The following is a 23,238-nucleotide window of genomic DNA, read 5'->3' on the forward strand; positions in this document are numbered from 1 at the left end:
TAGAGAAGAGAAAGTTGAGGCTCAGAGGGATTAAATAATTTCCGTAGGGCCTCACAGTGCGTAAGTTCCCAGAGATGGGATCTGAACCCAGGCTGGCTCTCTCTTCTTTCCAGAACCTGCACTCTCACCACTGTGCTTACCCATCAGAGACCCTGGGACCATGGCAATGTGAAAGACTCTGGCAGTGCCCAGGCCACGGGGAAAGCCCCTCTTCTCTCCCACCCACAGTGACATTTCCATCACCAGATGGCTTAGAGATTCCAGAAGACTCCGCTGCTGACAACCATCACTGCTTTTGCAGACATTGCCTCCTTTAGTCCCCACAGCTGCTGTGATATTCATTTTAAAGACAAAAGCCTGTGAGAGGGAGTCATCACTGTGAGCTCCTGATGGAGCTGGGAGTGGAGTCCCAGGGGTGAGGAGGGAAGAAGGGAGACCTGTAGCCCTGGCTCAGGTAGATGGGGACCCTGGGCCCTGAGGCTGTGGAAGGACATTGGGGTATCCCGGAGAGAAAGGCAGGAGGCCACGTCTCTGCAGACAGCCCCAAAATGGGGCCAGCTTTCCTCACACACCCCAGCTTTCCTCATGGGGTGTGGATTAGGCTGTTCTCACACTGCTGTAAAGAAACACCTGAAAATGGGTAATTTTTTATTTATTTTTTATTGTTTTCAAGACAGAGTCTCACTCTGTTGCTCAGGCTGGAATGCAGTGGTGTGATCTTGGCTCACTGCAACCTCTGCCTCCCCAGTTCAAGTCATGCTTATGCCTCAGCCTTCCCAGTAGCTGGGATTACAGGCACATGCCACCATGCCTAGCTAATTTTTGTATTTTTAGTAGAGATGGGGTTTCACCATGTTGGCCAGATTGGTCTCAAACTCCTGGGCTCAAGTGATCCACTCGCCTCAGCCTCCCAAAGTGCTGGGATTACTAGCACAAGCCACTGTGCCTGGCTTGAGTATGGGTAATTTATAAAGAAAAGAGGTTTAATTGGCTCACAGTTCCACAGGCTGTACAGGAAGCATGATGCTGGCATTTGCTCGACTTCTGGGGAGGCTTCAGGAAACTTACAATCATGGTGAAAGGCGAAGGGGAAGCAGGCACTTCTTCCCATGGTGGGATCAGCAGACAGAAAGAAGGAGGAGGTGCTACACACCAACCAGGTCTCATGAGAACTCTGTCAGAAGAACAGCACCACAGGGCACGGGGCGAACCCGTTCAAGAAGGATCCCCCACCATGATCCAATCACCTCCCACCAGGCCCCACCTCCAACACTGGCGATTACAACAGGACATGAGATTTGAGCGGGGACACAGATCCAAACCCAGGGTGACCCAATGGGGGACTGGCATCCAGTCGAACCTGAACCTTGGTCCCTTCTCCCAATCTGCAGCACAAGAATCACACCAGTAAACATTTCATCTCAGGGAGGACGTTCCTTCTTGGATTCTCTCCCACAAGACCCCTTCCTACCCCACTGCACCCATTCCTCTCAGCTTGGCCCAAGACGGCCTTTTCCTGACTTGGCCTCAGCCTGCTCAGTTGGTCAGTTGAATCAAAGAACATCAGGAATTTGCGGTGTGCTCAAAACACAAGGGAACCTCCAGCAGCTCTGAGGCCATCTGAAACACTCTTGAGGACAAAACTTTTAACGATAAGGGGGTAAAGTGGCAAGAGGGCCTGATGTGGTCTTTGAGGACCACTTCATGTTTTGAAATTTAGGTGTTAGCAGCCAATATTAAAAAAACAGAGATTGTACATGAAAATCGGGATTCATGCCTCTCTTAACACTTGGGAAGCTCTGTCTGTGGAGCCCACAGCAGGGCTGGACGGGGTGAGCCAATGAGGCACGCAGGGGCTCAAGGTAAGGAGCCCACCCCTTCAGGCAGCGGCTCCACGTTCGCTAGGCCTGATGTGGGTCTGGTGGGTGTCTGTATTTACCCCAAGGGACCCTCGAGAAGTCGGGCCACATACTATGCCTCCTGCTCCCTCTTTTTTCTTTCTTTTCCTGAATTGGCAGCCTATTTTATTTTCTTGAGTTAGAATTTACATACAATAAGGTAGATAGTAAAGGCTCAACCCATTGATTTCTGACAGATATTGTCACCTGTGTAAACACCACACCGTCAAGATACAGAATATTCCATCATCCCAGAAAACTCTCTCAGGTCCCCCCAAGTCCTGGCCTCCCCTGAGGCAACCACTGATGTGCGTTCTATTGCCAGGAGCCTTTAGCCAGTTGCAGAACCGCGCAGGAATAGAGTCCCGCAGGGTCCTCAACTGCAATGAAAACAGCTCCTTTTCATCGCTAGTGGCATGCCGGTGTGTGGATGTACCATAGCTGGTCTGAACAACTGAGGAGTTTATGGACTGTTGTGAACACTACTGATGCACGAACTAGCACCTGTGGGATTTGCTGAATCTCTTAATTGGTCACTTTCATGGGCGGGGGAAAGAAGGTTGATTGGCCCCAGTCTTCTGACCCCATTCCCTCCCCCAGCTTTGAAAGATTTAGCTCCATGTTATTTGCCCACGCTTTCTTCAGGGTCTCCCGGGACTGGATTTGCAGGAAGGAGCAGGGAGGGAAGGGGAGTGGTCAAAGATGGAAGTTTAGTGGAAGACACAAGTCAGAACACACATGCACACATGCATGCACACACACAAACACATGCACACACACGCACGCACACACACGCACACACACACACATGCACACACATGCACGCACACACACGCACCCACACACATGCACGCGCACACACACATGCACACACATGCATGCACGCACACACATGCACGCACACACATGTGCACACACTTCCAAGCTGCAGGGTCATGGAGTTGCGGAACCTCTCAGATCAGATCTACGCTTGGAGGCTGCATTTCATAGATGAGCCTCTTTTCCAGGGCTTGTCATGCCTCTAATTCTGTGCGCCCAGTGCAGAGCTGCCAGGTTTGCCTTTCTACAAACACATTATTTGCTCATGTCGCCCACCACTCAGGTGCCTTTCATGGGTTCTGTTTGCCCAACTGAGTTCCACAGGCCACAGATGGCCATTTCCTCCGCCTCACACGCAAAGACACACTGCATGCTTGTTCTCACCCAGCCCTTTGTGGTTGCTGAGCCTTGGGCTGGGAGGATCAGCCCCCATGCTGTGCCTGGGATGTGCCCCCATCCCCTCTGCTGTCATTACTTTTGTGAGCACCTAGGAGCAGGGCCAGATGGCAGGAGAGCCCTGGATCCTCTCCTGGGCCACAACTTGGTGCTCAGGCTATGACAGCAGAGGTCTGCCCTGACCAGGAGGAGCCAGTGCTGTGAAACGGCGGAGAACTAGGAGCAGTAGAAACTGACCTGGGTCCTCAGCCTCCCTTGGCTGCCACGTGGGGGCCCTCCAGGCTCTGGGCACACCAGTCCCCATGCCCCTCAAATGCGCAGGTGAACATGAATGCTACCCTTGCTCAAATATAAGTGACCTCCAAATATCAAGTTCTCCCAGTAACGTCTGTCAGGTTGTCTTGTGACCACCTAGACATTTAGTGATCAAGATAAACTAGTCAAATGTCCCACTTAATACTTGCCTTATTCATTGGTTGCACATAAATCCTAAACGTCTGTCGAAACTGGCATGTCCTGTGCCTGACGGTGAAGCTCTGCTTTGCCCAGGAACAGCCCTCTGGTGGGGGTAAGGGTGGAGGTGGGTCCAACCGAGAGTAAAGTCCCCAGAAGGGGCTGGGACAGAATGTACCGCCAGATTTCTACCCGCCCCCCGCCACCATCCTGAAAGTACACACATCGCTCCCCTTTAGAGGGACCAGGCCTGGCTCGTCTCCCTGAGGTGTCCAATTGCAGCCAGCCCTGACTCACTCGTGTCCTCATGCCAAGGGCTCTGGACTGAGCCAGAAAGAGGCAGAGACAGAGGAAACAGAGTGCTAGAGAGGGAGACAGAAAGGGAGAGACAGAGAGAGACAGTGATAGACACAGAGAGATAGCATCAGAGAGAGGAGGAGAGAAATAGAGACAGAGGCTTAGAGATACTGAGGCAGAGACATTTAAAGACAGAGACAAAGAGATAAGTAGAGACACACAGAGATGCAGAGACATACAAAGAGAGACATGCTGATGCACAGAGACGAGAGAGAAAGAAACAGAGCTGGAAGACAAAATCTGAAACAAAAAACAAAACAAAACAAAAATCTCTCCTTGGCAGCTAAACAGGGATCTAATCACCAGGTTCCTCTGGCCTTTCATGTCTGGCAAACTTCTTGAACTGCTGGAAAGATCAAACGCACACAGCTCTTCATGAGTCTAAGACCCTTTTCACCCAGCCCCAGATCCCAACCCCAGAAGGCTTTCTCTGAAGGGGCTTTGAGAAATTAAGTTAAAGGCCTTAGAGTGATGGCCAGGAATGCATGCCCAACCCATCCTGCTGCACCCCAGAAGCATGCCCCAGAATAAGGCCACACCAGGGCCCCCAGCATCCTCACCTTCTGCAGCGCAGCAGAGGCCCTGTGAGGAGCCAACCAAATGCTGCCCACCACCACGTGGGGAGTCTCCAGGGAAACACCAAGACCCCCGCCCACCTCTCAGGGCCCAGCAGAGGACCCCGGGCTCCACAGCAAAGGCAGCGCAGAGAGAGGGATGGGCGGTGCATCATTGCCTGATCAGGGAATGGCTGTGCTGTGTGTGTGTGTGTGTGTGTGTGTGTGTGTGTCTGTCTGTCTGTCTGTCTGTCTCAACACATCTGTCACCCTGAAGAGGCCAGGAAAAGGGATGCTTCTAAATACAATGGGCATAAAGAAACCTGGAGCCACAGAAGGTCCAGACCAGGAGACAGCGGAATGATTTCAGGGTTGGAACAAAGGCTGGTTCCCCGTGCAAGAGCAGTTCCACCAGCAGCACCAAGTGCTGTCCTGAGCCTGGGATTAAGTGTTTTCTGCTGTGTCACAGACACAGGCCGAGGTGGGCTGTGCTGCCGTGGGCTGGGTGGACAGGCACCCATGTTGCAGGTCATGGCAGCACCACACAGTCCATAAGGATGTGGTTGCATGTCTGTTTCCAATTCCTTGGCCAGGAGAGACTTCCTTTTGGTTTGCTGCCCAACCATACAAACACCTGCACCTGCAGCCCTGAAAAATATACCACAATTGTTGTGCCCTCTGCCCAGGAAGAAATATTCAAAGACAAAATTGCTGCATAACAATGTGACTTCATTGAAAAGCAGCCCCTCCAGCTCAGCAAGTCAGTCCACAAGTGGGCTGTCCCCTACGCACCCAAACTAGCTGCATTTTCAGCCTTACCCAGTGACCCGCTTCAGGTCACCTGGCTGCACAGGAACCCACCATGTGTTGATGGATCAAATTTGGCTCAGAGCTCATGGACATCCACCTCTGCACTCAGAAGACTGGGCCACAAACACTGGGACACACTGCCCAGGAGTGCTCTCCCTGCCTGAAATGCACAGAGCCAGTTGACAGGAGAGGAGAAGCAGGAGAGGAGAAGTATGGGTAAATCCTTACCACCACATCTCTTGGCTGGGGTAACTGAGCAGAGGGTTTTACTCCACCTCCAGGAGTTCCCCAGGGAGGAGGAAGAAACTCCAGGTGCTGGCAGCCCAGATGGGCTTGAAAACAGTGCCCTGCCCTTCCCTGTCTCCCCACACCTGGTAGAGTTTTTGGGCATCACTTTCTAGATTAGCTACTTATATTTGAGTCCTTGTCTCAGAGTCTGCTTCCGGGGAACCCAGACAAGACAGGTCCCCTGAGTGTCTAGGACTCTTAGGAGAGGAGAGACTGGATCTTGGTCCCCTGCTCTGTCTTCTCCTCCTCAGGCACAAGTGATCCCTCAGGGCCAGGGAACGGCTTGGGCTGCTGGCACTGCTTGCCTGGGAAAGGCTCCAGCTCAAGCCTCTGCAGTCCCCCTCACCTCACCATCTCTGCCCCTGGGTAAAATCCCTCTGAAAGAATTACTGCTTTAAAAGAGAGGATGACGTCTCCCAAGAAGACATTTAGCTAAAATGTCAGAGTCACCTACATGGCAACAATGGGCTTAAGCAGAAAATAGTAATTGAAAAAGAGATTACTACAAGCAGGGCATTTGGCGATGGCACCTGGGCAGCAGCTCTGCAAGACATTGTCTTCAAGTTGAACTGTCACTCAAGGACGGGTGACTCAGTCCCACGTAACCTTAATAAGAACCCAAGTAACAGGGAAAGCCACTTAAGGGATCGGTGGCTTTGGAGAAACAGAATCTCCTTTTGTTTGTAACTGGATAGAATTAAGGGGATTTCATGAAAGAGAGACTCTTGGGGACTTACTCCAAACTTGGCAACTACAGGCAGCAGGTCCATTCTCTGGATGGCTGGCCCCTCCCTACTCTGTTTCAAAGTCTAGGGCTTGTGGGCCTGGGCTCTGAACTTGGTTGCTGGCCTGGTGGGACCTTTGGATTTGTGATTAAATTCTCCCCACACTTGAAGAGGTCCAACTTGTACTGACACAGCCAACTCTTCCCCTGAGCTGGACGTGGCCCCAGGATGGTGCCATTTTTGCCTGGAGCTCCTCTGCAGGAGTGGCCCATGACACTGAGAAAACAAAGGCAGAGGTTAAGATGGAAAGAGATTCTTTGGCAAGATGTTCGCTGCTTACTGGGTAATGTTGTGCTCTTCGCGTTGACCTGCCTCCCAGCAGAAAGGCAAAGCCACGGGAAGGTTCTAGCCAATGGGCTGTGAGCAGAAGTGCTGCCTGGGACTCCTGGATAAAGCATCTATGGGTCAGCATGCAGCCCTCCCGCTCTCTCCTTCCCAACTGTGGTGACTGAAGCCCCGGGTTGAGAAGGAGGCAGCCTGGATTCAAGCACCTGGATTGCCGAGTCACCATGGGGCAGGGGGCTGCCCTGGGAGTCCCCAGACCCTCACTAGAGTCTGTGTTAGCAAGAAAGAAGCCAGCTCTGATTTCAAGGATAATTTGTTACTGTGGCAAGCCTGACCTAACCTGACTAACGTAAATGCCACAGCACACAGGTGGCATCTGAAGAGTCCCATGAATGGGAGGGAGAACACAGACTGGAGGAGGCAGAGTTGTCTCTGAGTTCCAGCCAGCCCTAGGGGCGTGTGGAGGGCAAAGACGATGTCATCTCCACTTTACACCTGGGGAAACTGAGGCTCAAGGGAGATGAGTCATTTTCCTAAGCTCATACAGTGAGTGTTGGTGCCAGGTCTTCTCACTCAACCCTGGCCTTTTCTGTTTTGCTGTGACAGCTAAAGGGAAGGTTTTGCCAGGTGGCTGTGACTTGAGATGTCACTTTGCAGGAGGGCGGGATCGTCTAGTGAGTTACCGAGGAGGAAGGGGAGAGGTGAGGAAGTACCTCCTCTGGGCTTGTCCTCACCTCTGCCCCATCAACCTTCCCCAGCATATCCTCCCAGACTCCTGACAGGCGTAGGCCCTTCGCTCTTAGGCTGCTGGGCAGTAGTATGTAGGACCTTAGGTCGGAGAGGGAAGGCATCACCTACCATTGACTGAGGGCTTACTGTGAGGACTGTGTATGGGTCAACTCATTTAATTCTCACAACAACCCAATGATCTCCATCACAAACAGAAAATCTGTGACACAGCAAACTAATTTGTTCATGGTCCAACAGCTAGAGCCAGGATTCCAACAACCAGGGCAATGTAGTCCCAGAGACCTCTCATCATGCTGTGATTCTGCTTCCAGGTATTGGGGAAAATAGAGATGGCGGAGACACAGAGAAATAGACAAACACACAGCCTCACACACATGCAGAGCACAGCGCTGCTGTAGCCACTCAAGTGGACTCTCCTGGCAGGGATACCCACCAAGCCCTCCTGGGCTGTCAGGGTGTGGGCATGCTCCAGCTACCAGACAAGTGGTGGACAGCACAGAGTAGGGCAGGATCAGGGCAGGCCTGCCACAGCATGTGAGGGACGTGGAGCCCACGTCAGTTCTTGCTCCTTCCATTCTAGGAACCTTCTGCTTCAGCTGAGCACAGGTATTTTAACAGGAGCCCTTGCCTCAGAACCACCCCATGACCTCCTGGTCAGAAAAGTCCCATCTGTCTCCAAAACACCCTACACAGTGGGCCACAGTCCCACATGACTGGGCTCCCTGCATCCCTGCACGAAAACTAGGCCACTGTGTCCTTCAGACCATAATGAGAGGCTCTGCGGAGAGCTCCATCAATCACATCACAGGAGAGATAAAGCCTGGCCGGCTGGAAAATTGGGATAAGTACAGCAGCAGAGCCATTCCCCAGCCAGAAGGTTTCTCCCTCCACAGCCTGGATGTGGGAATGAGAGACCAGCATGTGGGTGTTCTCATGCTCGCAGGCAGCATGAAGAGGGTGCTTTGTGTCCCTCACACCTGCCACCCCTGCTCAGTGGTCTAAGACCTCCCTCCCCTTCTGCTCCCTAGGTCTACACCATTTGGGGTCAAAGCTGTGCAGCAGGCTCTGGAAGGCCCATCCCAGGTCCTCTCCCTCCCCTGGTCCCTAATTAATGGCTTCTACAAAACCTCTCAAGTTGGTATTCAACAAATACTGCACCCCTTCTGCTCTGTCTCCAAGGTTTCACACAGTTAGGGGATGTCCTTGGGCCCATAGGGCAGATGGCAATGTTGCCATAAACCTGTGCTCCATCACAGAACCCACCCCCAAGGCAATTTAACCCACAAACTCTCACTCCTCATGCTGGGCAGAGCCTTGTGCTAGGTGCTTTGACTTCATGACTCATTTAATCCTCCCAGCAGTGCTGTACAGTGGGACATTAGTTAGGACTGAGTTCAACTGTTGAGTGACAGGCCTCTCTCAGATAACAGTAGCTGGAACCACTGCCTCTCAGATTTTATTTTGTACACAAGTCACTTGTGGATCTTGTTAAAATGCAGATTCTGATTCAGCAGGTCTGGGGTGGGGTTCAACATTCTGCATTTCTAACAAATTCCCAGATCATACCAATGTGGCTGATCAAGCATCAGAGGCTTAAATTAGATAGTGATCAATTTCCCTGACAGGTGAATGATGTCCAAAGGGGAGAGCCATAGGCTGGTATGTGGTTTGATTGTGTCCTTTTCCTCATCCTTTCTCAATATCTGTTGTCTTCCTCATAGTACAAGATGGCTGCCCAAGAACCAGCCATCACATCCATATTTCAGCCAGTAGGAAGAAGGAATAGTTGAAGAAATTCAGGCTTGCTCCTTTGGAACACTCCTTAGAAGTTGCATATGACATTTCTGTTTATATCTCATTGTCTAGAACTTAGTCACATATCTCAAGGAAGCCTGGGAAATGTTTGCATTATCCCAGGCAATTATGTGTGCAGCTAAAAATTGGTGATGGTAGTGGATGGGCTATTATAATACAAAGGAGGACAGGAAGAATAGATATTAGTGACAGCTATTCCCACCTCCATCTTACACGTGAGAAAACTGAAGGACAAGCAGCCTAAGAATTTTGACTGAGGAGTAAATGAGTTAATGTATAAGCACATAATAACCACTAGTTGATACTTTTCATCCCTGAGCCTGTTTGTAGTGTTATGGATACCTCAAGATGATGCAGCAACATGCCTGGCACAAAGCAGACACCCCATTGATGTCCTCTTGTCTCAGTATTACCACAAAGGCAGGCCTAAAGACCTCCTGGGTTTGAAATGCCTGGAGAGTTAGGTGCCAGGGGCCTCATCCAGCAGTGTGCCAGAGCCAGGGAAGCCGGATTCCTGTAAGTGAGTTCTCTACCTCCCTCAGCCATAACTAGGTATCTTTAAACCATCTGCACTTGTATAGGGCATGAGTTGAAAATATCTCAAAGCCTGTGCAGAGGCATTTGGAAGGTGTGATATGGCCGCCAAGTAAGGAATGCTTTTCCACCGCTAAGTTACTTGACAAATCCAGAAATACAGGCTTTGGGGATCACCCTCATAGCTTCTTGAAACTAAATTTTAAGTGAAAGTTACTAAGGCAGAGACTGGCTAGAAGTTCATGAGTCTATTTCCTCTTCCTGGGCAAGCTGACTGCATTCCCCGGGCTCCTTGCAGGTAGCGGTTGCCATGGATGGAAAGGGAGTGGAGGAAAGTGAGCCTCTTCCAGTCCTGGGCATGAAGGCTGTTCTCTTGCTCTTGGCTTGTCAGCTGACGAATGGAGAGGAGGAAGGGGAGGAATCCACGGAGGCCCTGAGGGTCCATGGCACCAGGCAGCATGCCCTGTGGGTGCCCGCTGGTGTGCCTTTGGGATCCCTTTCCTGGACTCACCTCTTCTTACTCCAAGAAATGTAACTCCCAGCCTGGGAGCTTTCATCAGCAGCAGGGTGGGGCTCCAACTGCCTGTGGCATGGGCCAGAGGGCTGGGGAGCGCAAGCCCCTCAGCCAGTGGTGGATAAATACCCCCACTTCCACTGCCCTCGAATGGGATGACTCTGACATGTGTCCTACACAGCGGCCCAGGTCCCCAGCAGGAAGGAGCTCCAAGTGCCCACAGCGATGACAGCTCATGAACACTTCCTCCATCTGCTTCTTTTCCCTGTTTCACTTTCCCACTCCCCTAATGGGGCTTCCTGGGGTCACCCAGGATCTGCTCCTGGGCAGATGCAATCCAAGTCCCAACACAAGTCTTTTCACATGTCATGAAAGGCTGTCTACTGAACGCAACAGGACTGTGACAGGAGTGAGAAGTAAACCTTTGAGCACGCTCAGCAAGCTTTTCCTGAAAAGGACCCAAGAGTTAACACTTGAGGCTAGGTGGTCCTCAGTCACTTGGCGGTCATTGGTCTTCCAACCGGTGAACTCTGCTGTCAGTGCAAAAGCAGCCAGAAAGAGCACATAAATGAATGGGTGTGGCTATGCCCCAGATAAAGACTCTTCACAAAAACCAGGCAACGGGCCAGATCTGGCCTGTGGACTGCAGTTTGCTGACCCCTGCTTTAGAGCCTGAAGCCACTCAGATTTTGTACTTACTGTTATTGTAGCTAGTATTAATTACTCTGATTCTTGGGATCCAATCCTCTCAGAGAAGGTGGTAGAATAAATTTTGCCTTTCCCAACTATACACACAAATTAGCTGGGGTTTTCTATGTATTACAGTGATTAAATCTTCCTTTAAAATAAAGTTGAGTTAAAAGGTGAGCTAAGGTGACCCACTTAAATTTTAAAAGTACATTAGTAATGGTTTGGGGAGAGGAAAGGTAGCAAAAATCCTGAAGCCAGTAGGATGTCAGCTATGGACTGAGTTGTGTCCACTCAAAATTCATAGTTGAAGCCTTAATCTCCAAGGTGATGGTATTTGGTGATGAGTCCTTTAGGAGTGTCTCAGTCCACTTGTATTCCTATGATGAAATACCTGGTTGGGTAATTTTTTTTTTTTTTTTTTTTTGAGACAGAGTCTTGCTCTGTCACCCAGGCTGGAGTGCAGTGGCATGATCTCGGCTCACTTCAACCTCAGCCTCCTGAGTTCAAGCGATTCTCCTGTCTCAGCCTCCTGAGTACCTGGGATTACAGGCACCCACCACCATGCTGGGCTAATTTTAATTTTTGTATTTTTACTAGAGACAGGGTTTCACCATGATGGCCAGGCTGATCTTGTATTCCTGAGCTCAGGTGATCCACCCACCTTGGCATCCCAAAGTGCTGGACTTACAGGCATGAGCCACCGTGCCTGGCCCCGATTGGATAATTGTTACAGAACAGAAATGTATTTCTCACAGTTCTGGAGGCTGGGAAGCCCAAGATCAAGGTGCCGGCAGGTTCAACACCTGGTAAGGGCTGCTCTCTGCTTCCAAGGTGACACTTTGTTGCTGCATCCTCAGGAAGCGATGAACACTGTGTCCTCATGTGGCAGAAGAGATGGAATGGGATCAACTCACTGCCTCCAGTGCTTCTATCAGGGGCCTAATCCCCACCATGAGGGCTTCACTCTCATAACTTCATCACGTCCTGAAGACCCTGCCTCTCAGAACTATCACATATGTGATCAAGTTTCAACATGCAAACGTTGTGGGACACAAGCAGACCATAGCAGAGGGGTAATTAGGTTATGTGAGGTCATGAGGGTGGGCTCTCATGGTGGAATTAGCGTCTTACAAGAAGAGGAGGAGATCGAGATCTCTCTCTCCACTGCACACAAGAGGGTGGCCGGCTGCAAGCCAAGAGAAGATGCCTGGAAATGAAACTTACCCTTCCAGCACCTTGCTATTGGAATTCCCAGCCTGCAGAACTGTGAGAAGTAAATCTCTGTTGTTTAAGCCACAGTCTGTGGTAATTTGTCATGGTAGGGTGAGTTGACTAAGACAACACCTATCTGGGAAAAGCTGCCGAGGGGCTGAGAAGTCAGTGAGAGTTTTCTGCAGAGGAAAATGGGGTAGAACTAACTCACTTCTGGAAGCTTCAGTGTCAGCAGGAAGCGGAGGGCATCTTCTCAGCAGGAGCCCCTGGGTGCCCTGGCACCTGTAGGAGCAATGTTTCATCAAAGGGGTTTCTAAGAGTCTCAGGTCAGGACAAAGCAATGAGAAATAGCCAGTGGGCTCACCGACATGTGAGCTGCCTCTGGTCTAAAACAAACGAAAGCCAAACCAAACAATGAGGTGCCCAAATAAGCCTTAACTGGCTCCTATCTCTCCTCATAAACCAGCCCCATTGGCTAGTTAAAAAATCAGTCTCTTCAGGGCCTGGCAGTCTCTCATTCGAAGCCTCCTACTTTCGAAGCTATCAGTGTTCCTGTATCTTGAATTAGCTCATCTCCTTCCTTTTCTGCTTTTCTGTCTTGGGCCTTCCCCATCCCAAGCATGGCCATGTCCTGTCTGGTTAGGGTCCACCTTCTTGGCCCACAGCTCTGCCCTCCCAGAAGCAGTCACTCTGTGGCCCACTTCCCAACTCTGTTCTGTCCTCAGTTCTGAAAATTGTGGCTACCATCATCTGTCTTTGGGTTTCCCATTCCCAGTTCATTCCAGGGGTAAGCTGTTAGTGGAGAGTCCCCTGGCTTCTGCTCCTCAGCTTTAGGAAGTGCTGTGCAGACATCAGCCCATTTATAAATATAGATTTGACTCCTGCCTCCCATCCCAGTTTATGCTGAGCCTTTAACTTGAAAGCAAAACACACTTCTGTAGGCCCCACCCCATTCCTGACCAGTCAGATACTCCAGTGTTGGAACAGAAACTCCATTTTGAGAATGTTCATGAGGAGAGTCTAATGGGTATGGCTGGTTAAAAACAGCTTGTGGTAGTTAATTTTATGTGTCAACTTGGCTGGGCCACAGGGTGCCCAGACATTTGGTCAAGCATTATTTTGGATGTTTTCGTGAGGGTGTTTTTGGGTGAGATGAGCATTTAAATCAGTAAACTGAGTCAAGCAGACTGCCCTCACTAATGTGGGTGAGCCTCATTTGATCAGTTGAAGGCCTGCACAAAAGAAACAAGCTGACCCTTCTCCCGTGGAAGAGACAACCCCCTTGCCGGCTGCCTTCAAACCGGGACTTCAGTTTTTTCTTGACTTTGGACTCAAATAGAAACCTTGGCTCTTCCGTGTTTTTGAACCTGCTGGCATCTGGACTGGAACTACACCGTCAGCTGTCCTGGGACTCTGGCTTGCTGACTTGCTCTGCAGATCTTGGGGCTTGGCAGCCTCCATAATCATGTGAGTCAGTTCCTTATTTTACACACATGCCTGTGTACACACACACACACGTGTGCACACACATGCACCTTATTGGTTCTATTTCTTTGGGGACCCTGACTAATACACAGCCCTTCTACTGGTCTTGTGTGGTTCTCAGCATTAGCTCATTAGACTCACCTGGAGAGATTTTTAAGACCCAGTAGCTTGTGGGCTCAGTCTAGTCTACAAATATTTGTTTGATCAAAATGGCTTTTTAAATTTTTCTTTTTCCAAATTTAGAGTAGGCATATGCTCTCGAGGAGTTTACCACCAGCCCTGCTATTTATTTCATGTTGCCTTACCCCTGACTGCTTCCTTGGTCCTGCACACCCCCTGCTTCCTAAAAGCACTTATGACCCTTTTCCAAAGTAGCCTTGGTGACCAGCACTCCTTTTGACCAACACTACTATCTCACAATGGGAAGGGCTGAAGGGAATAGAAAAGAAAACAGGGTAGATTGGAGGGGAATCTTAGAGAGGGAAGACCAGGGAACGGGAACAGCCCCAGCTGAGGTCTCTGGGGAATGAAATCTGTACTACAGTGGAGAGGCGGTTTGGAAGGAAGAAGCAAGGAGACCCTCGGTCAGCCTCCATAACTGTGGTACAGCCCCCCTCTCCCATCTATGTAGACTTCTTTCATTTCCCTCAGTCATGTTACATAGTTTTCTATGTAAGAGTCCTTCTTAACTTTCATTAGATTTACTCCTAGATATTTGATGTTTTTGATATTATTAATGGTATCTATACAAAAATTTTTCTAATGTTGGAACATAGAAATATGTTCCTTTGTATATTGCTCTTGGCAACTTCACCATATTCCCCTATTGATTCTAATAATTTATCTGTAAATTATTTTGAGTTGCTTTATGTAAAAAAATGAAGCTCTATGCCTTGCTGCACACCATACCCCAAAATCTATTCCAGGTGGATCACAGAATCATGAGAGAAAGGAAAGCAATGAAACTTATAAAAGATAACACAGAAGAATATCTTTCTGACCTTGAAGTGAGGAAAATGTTTCTTAGGCAGAACCCCAAAAAAACAATAAAAATGAAGGGAAGGATTAATACACAGGACTACATTAAAATTGAGAGCATCGGTTCTTCAAAATACACTGTTCAGAGATGAAAATTCAGGTCACAGAGTGGGGTGGGGTGTGTGTGTGAGACATAAATCAAGAAAAGGCTTTTATTAGTCCATTTTCATACTGCTGATAAAGACATACCCAAGTGGCTTGGGGAGGCCAGAATCATGGCAGGAGGCAAAAGGCACTTCTTACACCACAGTGGCAAGAAAAAATGAGAGGGATGCAAAAGCAGAACCCCCTGATAAAACCATCAGACCTTGTGAGACTTACTCACTACCACAAGAACAGCATGTGGAAACCACCCCCATGATTCAATTATCTCCCACTGGGTCCCTCCCACAACACGTGGGAATTGTGGGAGTACAATTCAAGATGAGATTTGAGTGGGGACACAGAACCAAACCATATCATTCTGCCCCGGCCCCTCTAAATCTCATGTTCTCACATTTCAAAACCAATCATGCCTTCCCAACCATCCCCCAAAGTCTTAACTCATTTCAGCCGTAACCCAAAAGTCCACAGTCCAAAGTCTCATTTGAGACAAGGCAAGTCCCTTCTGCCTATGAGCCTGAAAAATCAAAAGCAAGCTAGTTACTTGCTAGATACAATGGGGGTACAGGTATTGGGTAAATACAGTCATTCCAAATGCGAGAAATTGGCCAAAACAAAGGGTTTACAGGGCCCATGCAAGTCCAAAATCCAGGGGTGCAGTCAAATTTTAAAGTTCCAAAGTGATCCCCTTTGACTCCAGGTCTCACATTCAGGTTATGCTGATGTAAGAGGTGGGTTCCTATGGTCTTGGGCAGCTCTGCCCCTGTGGCTTTTCGGGGTATATCCCCACTACTGGATGCCTTCCTGGGCTGGCCCTGAGTGTCTTTTGCAGGCTCATGGTGCAGGCTGTCAGTGGATCTACCATTCTGGGGTCTGGAGGACAGTGGCCCTCTTCTCACAGCTCCACTAGGCAGTGTCCCAGTAGGGACTCTGTGTGGGGACTCCAACACCACAATTCCCTTCTGCACTGCCCTAGCAGAGGTTCTCCATGAGGGCCCCGCCCCTGCAGCAAACTTTTGCCCAGGCATCCAGGCATTTCCACACCTCTTCTGAAAGCTAGGTGGAAGTTCCCAAACCTCAATTCTTGACTTCTGTGCACTCGCAGGCTCCACACCACATGGAAGCTGCCAAGGCTTGAGGCTTCCACCCTCTGAAGCAATAGCCTGAGGTGTACCTTGGCCCCTTTTAGTCATAGCTGGAGTGGCTGGGATGCAGGGCACCAAGTCCCTAGACTGCATACAGTGTGCAGACACTGGGCCCAGCCCACGAAACCATATTCTCCTAGGCCTCCACGCCTGTGATTGGAGGGGCTGCGGTGAAGACTTCTGACCTGCTCTGGAGACATTTCCCCCATTGTCTTGTGGATTAACATTTGGCTCCTTATTACTTATACAAATTTTTATAGCCCAGCTTGAACTTCTCCTCAGAAAATAGGTTTTTCTTTTCTATCACATTGTCAGGCTGCACATTTTTCACACTTTTATTCTCTGCTTCCCTTATAAAACTGAATGCCTTTAACAACACCCAAGTCACATCTTGAATGCTTTGCTTCTTAGAAATTTCTTCCACCAGATATCCTAAATCATCTGTCTCAAGTTCAAAGTTCCACAAATCTCTAGGGCAGGGGAAAAATGCCACCAGTCTCTTTGCTAAAACAAAACAAGAGTCATCTTTACTCCAGTTCCCAACAAGTTCCGCATCTCCATCTGAGACCACCTCAGCCTGGGCCTTATTGTCCATATCACCATCAGCATTTTGGGCAAAACCATTCAACAAGTCTCTAGAAGTTCCACAATTTCCCACATTTTTCTGTCTTCTTCTGGGCCCTCCAAACTGTTCCAACCTCTGCCTGTTCCAAAGTCGCTTCCACATTTTCAGGTATCTTTTCAGCAGCACCCCACTCTACTGGTACAATTAACTGTATTAGTTTGTTTTCACACTGCTGATAAAGACATACCTGAGACTGGGAAGAAAAAGAGGTTCAATTGGACTTACAATTCCATGTGGCTGAGAAGGCCTCAGAATCATGGCGGGAGGTGAAAGGCACTTCTTACATGGTGGTAGCAAGAGAAAATGAGGAAGATGCAAAAGTGGAAACCCCTGATAGAACCATCAGACCTCGTGAGACTTATTCACTACCACGAGAACAGTATGGGGGAAACCGTCCCCATGATTCAATTATCTCCCACTGGGTCCTCCCACAACACGTGGGAATTATGGGAGTACAGTTCAAGTTGAGATTGGGGTGGGGACTCAGAGCCAAACCATATCAGGGCTCATATTCAGAATACATAAAGTCAACAAATCCATTTTTAAAGGGCAGAAAACATAATGGGAAAATATGTAAATGTCTTCATCCGACATGCCACAAGAGAGGAAATCCAAGTGACCGGTAAACAAAAAAGGCGTTCAAATTCACTTGTAATCAGAAAGATGCAAATTAAGACCACAAGAAGAGCCTGTCCCCACCATTATGTGGCTTGGGGTGGGAGTGAGAATTGTAGGCCACACACTATTCTAATGCAAAATCTTAAATCTAATCTATTAATCCGTTTAGTATTAGATTTTTAGATTAGATTTTAAAATTAGATTTTAATTAAATCTAATGCTAAATATTACAGCTAAGTATTTAAATGCTATCCATCAACCTAGAAAAACTGATTTAAAAGTTTTATCCTCTTGCTTTAACAAATATACCTTCATAATGACAACATTGCAAATATAAAGCTACAGTTTTTATATGACAAAGTCATTAAAATATCAAAGAAGACTGAATTGAATTAATATTTGCACATCTGTGTGTTCTGTTAATAGACCTGTGGTATTTGGGTGAATAGTAAACAAATAATAATTCATAAGTGATATGTACTTATTCCATAAGTTATTCTTCTTGCCTCATTTTAGCAAAATCGCTGTGTTGTAATCAATACTTTCACATAATTTTAATTTAATTAATAATAATCTAAAGGATTAAAATATATCTTCAAGATATATGCAATTTTATTAATTTTTATCAAAAATTTAAATGAAAACAAATGTAAAAATAAAAAATTAAAATAACTTTTTGTATGTTTTCAAAAATTTATTTCTCTTAAAAGTTTTAAAAGTATTAAAATTAAAAGTCAAGCTAAAAATTGTAAGTATTGACTATCAAAATTCTAAATAAGAATTATTTAATTAAAGCCAAGAAATTTTAATTTTTTAAAATAATTAAATCTTAATACATTTTTTGTAAATTAAATGTCTACAATTTCAGCATTCAGTGTCCACCTAGTTGTTTCTGGAAAGGACCAGTATTCCAGATCATGTTTTTTTATGTCTAGATCAGTCATTCTCAACTGGGGGCAAGTTTGCGCCACAAGAAACATTTGGCAACATTTGGAGACGTTTTTGATTGTCACATTAAGGATGGTGGTCCTGTTGACATCTTAAGTGCATAGAAGCCAGGGATTCTGCTAAACATTCTACAATACACAGGACAGACACACGCAAGATTTTCTGGCCCCAAATGTCAATAATGTGAAGATTGCGAAGCCCTGGTGTAGACTTGCATAGATGCAAACTGAAAAAGGTCATTGGTTGGCTAACATGACTAAGTGTTCTTCAGCTGTGATTCGTGACTACCTCCAGAACCATGAATTAGAACATGAAGAAAAGCAAGAAAATGGTGCTTGCTATGATTGGGAAATGGAACTCCAATATGCAACAATCTATTGCATCCATGCCACAGGAGAGTGGATTTAACAAGTTAATTAATTTGTGTTTTCCCTTGCTAAGGGCTTCCTCCACTCTAGTCCTTGTCAGCTCTCAAAGCAGTGCCAGCCTCTGATGTTGGCTGTGGCACAACTCACACACCTTCATGATAATTGGCCAGAGTTACATTTTATTGAGGACAGAGGGCCAGAAATATGGAGAAATGGTTCCCTGAGGCCTTGACAGTGATAGGAAGAAATGTGAGGCTCTCTGGAGTGAGTGTGAGGCACAGAGCAGGAGCCCTTCTTGCCCAGGTTTGCTTGGTGCTGCTGTGTGACACCTCCACTTCCATGCACCCACCAGAATGGAAATGAAATGAAAATGTAATGAACAACACGATAATACCAAGTGCTGACGTGGGTGTGGAGCAATAGCCATCCACATACCCTGCTGGTGGGAGTGTAAATTTTGTGTTAAACTTCTAAAAAAACAGTAATTAAGAAAAATATGTCGTATTTACTGTATTTTTTTTTTTGGAAACTAGCAGTATCTGCTGAAGCTTAACGTACATACACCCAGCAATTCCAGTTCCAGGTATCTACCCGACAATGTGGATGAGGCTCACAGATACAGTGCCTTTTCCTGTTAACAAATGCAGTATATACTCTTTGTAGACAATTTAGAAAATTAAATGAAAAGGAAAAAAAAGTTGCCATTATTTCTATTTCCCAGAGATAAACATTGTGAACATTTTCATACATTTTCTTTCATGTTTGTAAATGCACTATATTATCTTGCTTTAAAAGCATTGTATTTTTCCATCTAATGTGATAATTTGCTATGACATATTTTTAACAGCTGTAAATTATTCTAGTGCATGAAGTAATTATTTAATCAATCACTCTTATTGATAGGTATTGAAGTTGTTTCCAGGTTTCTGCTACACATACACCTTTGCATATCTCTCTGATTATTTCCTGGAATGCATTTTATATGTGGGATGGCTACATCAAAGAGTCAGAAACATTTTCAAGGTTCGTGATGCATATTGTAAGTTGCTTTTCCAAAATACAGTGTTAACTCACATTCCCTTCTGGAGTATATTGTACTTTCCTTCCATAGCACTTGCTCTAACTCTGAGCATTGTTGTTTTTTAACCTTTGCCTATTTCATAGATGAAAAATGGTATTTTGTTTTTACTTACCTCTCCTTGATTAGTAGTGATGCTAAATATATTTTTCTGATATTTTATTATTCTGTAGAAAATTTGGAAGTCACTATTCTCAAAGAGCAGAGTTGGAGAGACTGAAGTTTACACTAAACAAGCAAAAATATTAGTAACAGGAAATATGTATAGTGCACATTCCACTGTATACAGTGCTACCAAGCACTCTACAATAATTTCTGCCACAGCAGAGAAGCATAATATATGAATACCTATAACTGATACTGTGAACACATTGATAATAGGTTACAATACAAGTCTAACTTTATCTTTTTTCTCCCCATCTCTTTAAAATGTATTCACTGTGGTAGAAGCTTTAACCCTGCCTGGGATAAAGACTCTGGTGTGACTTTTCTGCTCATACTTAGGTACTAGACAGTCTTATCTATACAAATAGGCTTAATTTGCTAGTTAGGTTGCCCAGAATCATGGAATAGTCAAAACTCTAAACTTTATTTATTCTGAGACAAGTTCTCACTCTGTCACCCAGGCTCGAGTGCCGGGGCGCAATCACGGCTCACTTAATCTTGAACTCCTGGTTTCAAGTGATGCTCCCACCTCAGCCTTCACAGTAGCTGGGACTACAGGAGCATGCCACCATGCCAAGCTAATTTTTAAATTTTTTTGTAGAGGTGAGGTCTCACTATGTTGCTGAGGTTGGTTTTGGACTGGCCTCAAGTGATCCGCCTCAGCCTCCCAAAGTGCTGTGATTATAGGTGTGAGCCACCACATTCAGCCAAACTCCAAACTTTAGAAGTTAGATTTAGAATTAAGTCTCCTCCCTCTCTCAGCCCCAGGTGGAGTAGCACAGCTCCAGGTGAACTTGGGAGGGGACGTGGTCACCACTCCTTCTTCCTCATCTTTCCTCTTGACTTGCTAAGGAAGTGGCCCTGGCCTTTTCTGATAGGGATACAGGACAAGGGATATAGAAAGTTCTTGGCTGGGCACAGTGGCTCATGCCTGTAATTCCAGCACTTCGGGAGGCCTAGGCGGGAGGATGGCTTGAGCCTGGGAGTTGGAGACCATCCTGGGCAACATGGCGAAACCCTGTCTCTAAAAAAAATACAAAAACTAACTGGGCGTGTTGGCTCAAGCCTGTGTTCCTAGCTACTTAGAAGGCTGAGGTGGGAACACCATTTGAGCCCAGAAGGTTGAGGCTGTGGTGAGCCATGATCATGCCCCTGCATTTCAGCCTTGGTGACAGAGTAAGACACTGTCCCAAAAAGAAAAAAAGCTCTTACTGGTTTGATACTGTCATAAGATGGTTTTTCATATTCTGGGAGTCTGTCAAGCCTTTAGAGCTAACTCTTTGATGAGTAAATTCATGGATTTACACAGCTCTTCTGTTGGGTCCTAACTATGGCTCCAGAGGGGAAGGGAAGTCCTTCTCCAGACCCCACTCCCTTCCCCACTCCTGGATCTTGAGTGGATCCTTCAGCACAGACCTCTAGGTGGAGTCCATTTGCCCCTCCCAGCTGTCCTCTCTGTTAGGTGGCCCACTTCTAGCTCATGAAAAACATATGCCTGGTGGCAGTGCTGCTGTTTCTCAAACTCAGCCTTTGATTCCCTCCCTTTCTCTGCCCCATGACTCAGTTTGGAAGCTGTAGTCTCTCACCTTAAATTTCCTCAGTCACATGTAAGAAATTAAATCTAATAACCCCCATAATTGCACCATTTCAAACTCCCTGAAGATTCTTGTAAAATTGGCCACAATTCTCCATTCTTCCTGTAGCCACACCCCTTTTCAATGTGTCTTTGATGATCCTCCCATTGGAGGTGGGTTGAAATCTTTCTTGAATCTGGGCTGATCTAACGACTTGTTTTGGCCAATAGAGAGCGGTGGAAATAATGATGTACCTTTTCCAGCTTAGACCTGAAGAGTCCTTGGATGCTTCTGCTCACTTCCTTAGACCTCTGCCACTGTGTATGAACAAACCCAGGCTAGCCTGCTGGGGGATGAGAGGCAACATGGAGCAAAACTGGGTCAGCGGATTCATCTCAGACACATGAGCGAGCCCAGACAAGATCAGCAGAACTGATTTGCTGGCCTAACAGTCAACTCCACATGCATAAGTGAGATCATCCTAGACCAGATGGCCCCCAGCCAGTGAGCTAAATAAACTCTTGTTATTTAAAGCCCCTGGTTTTTGGAGTGATTTGTTATGCAGCAGTAGCTAACTGACACATCTTTGCTCCCTTGGCTTGAGGCTTTGAATCTCACCTGCTTGGGAGGAAGTGGGGTGAGACTCCCAACTCTGCAGTGGCTCTCCCCAAAAATATTTCTTCACAAACCCTGTCTCCCTTTTAACTCTTTCAAGCACTTCAGATCTTTTCAGTGATTTTTGAGAAGTTTAATTCGTTCTGTGTCACCTAATTTGAACTTTCTCATTTTGGAAATTCAGTTATATATATTAAACTTCCAACTTAGCATGCTGTTACATACCTAGACATGTGATTGCTGGTTAAACTTTATCTTTCACTTAATGCAGGTGACTTATGAATAATTTAACTTATGGCTGCCAATGCCTGGTGTTTCTTCTCATTACTGTCACTTTAATTTGTGAATCTGGTGTCACGGGCGGCCTTCAGTCACTGGGCAAAGTTACTCATCTATTGTGATGCCAAGAGTCAACCTAAGAAGCAAGTTCTGTCCTTCTTAAATTAGTCACCCCTAATATCTCAGGTATGGGTCAAACACTTTCTGATGTATGTAGGGCAGTTACAAATCCCCTCATTTAAGAGATGAAAATCAGATGAACAGATGAATTGACTTGGTTAACGTCAAAGTGCAGGGCCAGAGCCCAGGGTTCCTGACTTCTAGCTGACATGTTTCTTGTTCCCTTTCATTTCACCCCTGTGCCCATCCCAATCATATGCATCAAGGACTTTGTGGCCTTGTAGTCTCTTAATAAAGAGAAAACAATCAACGATATAGACAGGTGCTTGGCTTGGGGCTTTCCTTAAAAAATCTGGACTAATGCTGCATTTAATATCCCTCAAAGGCAAGGACCAGACATTCTCTTCAATAAACAGTAAACAAGCTGACTATAAAAGGAAAATTACAGTCACATGGGGTTATACAGCCTATTTATTTGAATTTCGGTTATTGTTATGAGAATTTATGGTATATTTATCATCATGAAAAGCGTTTATCTTTGGGCAACTGAAGCAATAAGAAAAGCGTAGTATTTAATTTTACCCTCAACATTTCCTTTAATCCAATCTGACACCACAAGAAAAGAATCAGTTAGAATTTACTGGCTCAGGATAATTCCTAATTCTCAGATGGCAGCTGCCAGAAAAGCTAATTAATTCAGATTGACTGCTGGGCTTCATTTTTATTTGGATTTTTAAAAAATGAATGAGGGTAGCAGATCAATAACATATGTGCAGTCTGGCCTCAAATTCTAAAACGTTATCTGCCAGCTGGGTTCTGCAACCTTCTTTCATCCTACAGAGAGAAGTTTCTGGGAGGACAGTGTCTTCCAAATATTAGCAAAAGTCAAAGCCGTCTTGGCTGAGTTTGAGAGCAGGG

At 46.7% G+C, this 23,238-nt stretch overlaps 1 long non-coding RNA gene across 2 annotated transcripts; it reads left to right on the forward strand.

Annotated features, from left to right (window-relative positions):
- The first annotated feature begins 14,099 nt into the window (after nucleotides 1–14,099).
- LOC134761128 (uncharacterized) lies at nucleotides 14,100–21,836 on the forward strand. Of its 2 annotated transcripts, none has more exons than XR_010139408.1 (3): nucleotides 14,100–14,229; nucleotides 19,393–19,512; nucleotides 21,570–21,836. It is a non-coding gene; the product is annotated as an uncharacterized LOC134761128 (long non-coding RNA). The 2 variants fall into 2 exon arrangements; XR_010139409.1 differs by having other exon boundaries at nucleotides 14,103–14,248.
- The last annotated feature ends 1,402 nt before the right edge of the window (nucleotides 21,837–23,238 follow it).

This window comes from Pongo abelii, chromosome 2 (assembly GCF_028885655.2).
Source record: "Pongo abelii isolate AG06213 chromosome 2, NHGRI_mPonAbe1-v2.0_pri, whole genome shotgun sequence".
In the NCBI taxonomy this organism is placed as follows: Eukaryota; Metazoa; Chordata; class Mammalia; order Primates; family Hominidae; genus Pongo; species Pongo abelii.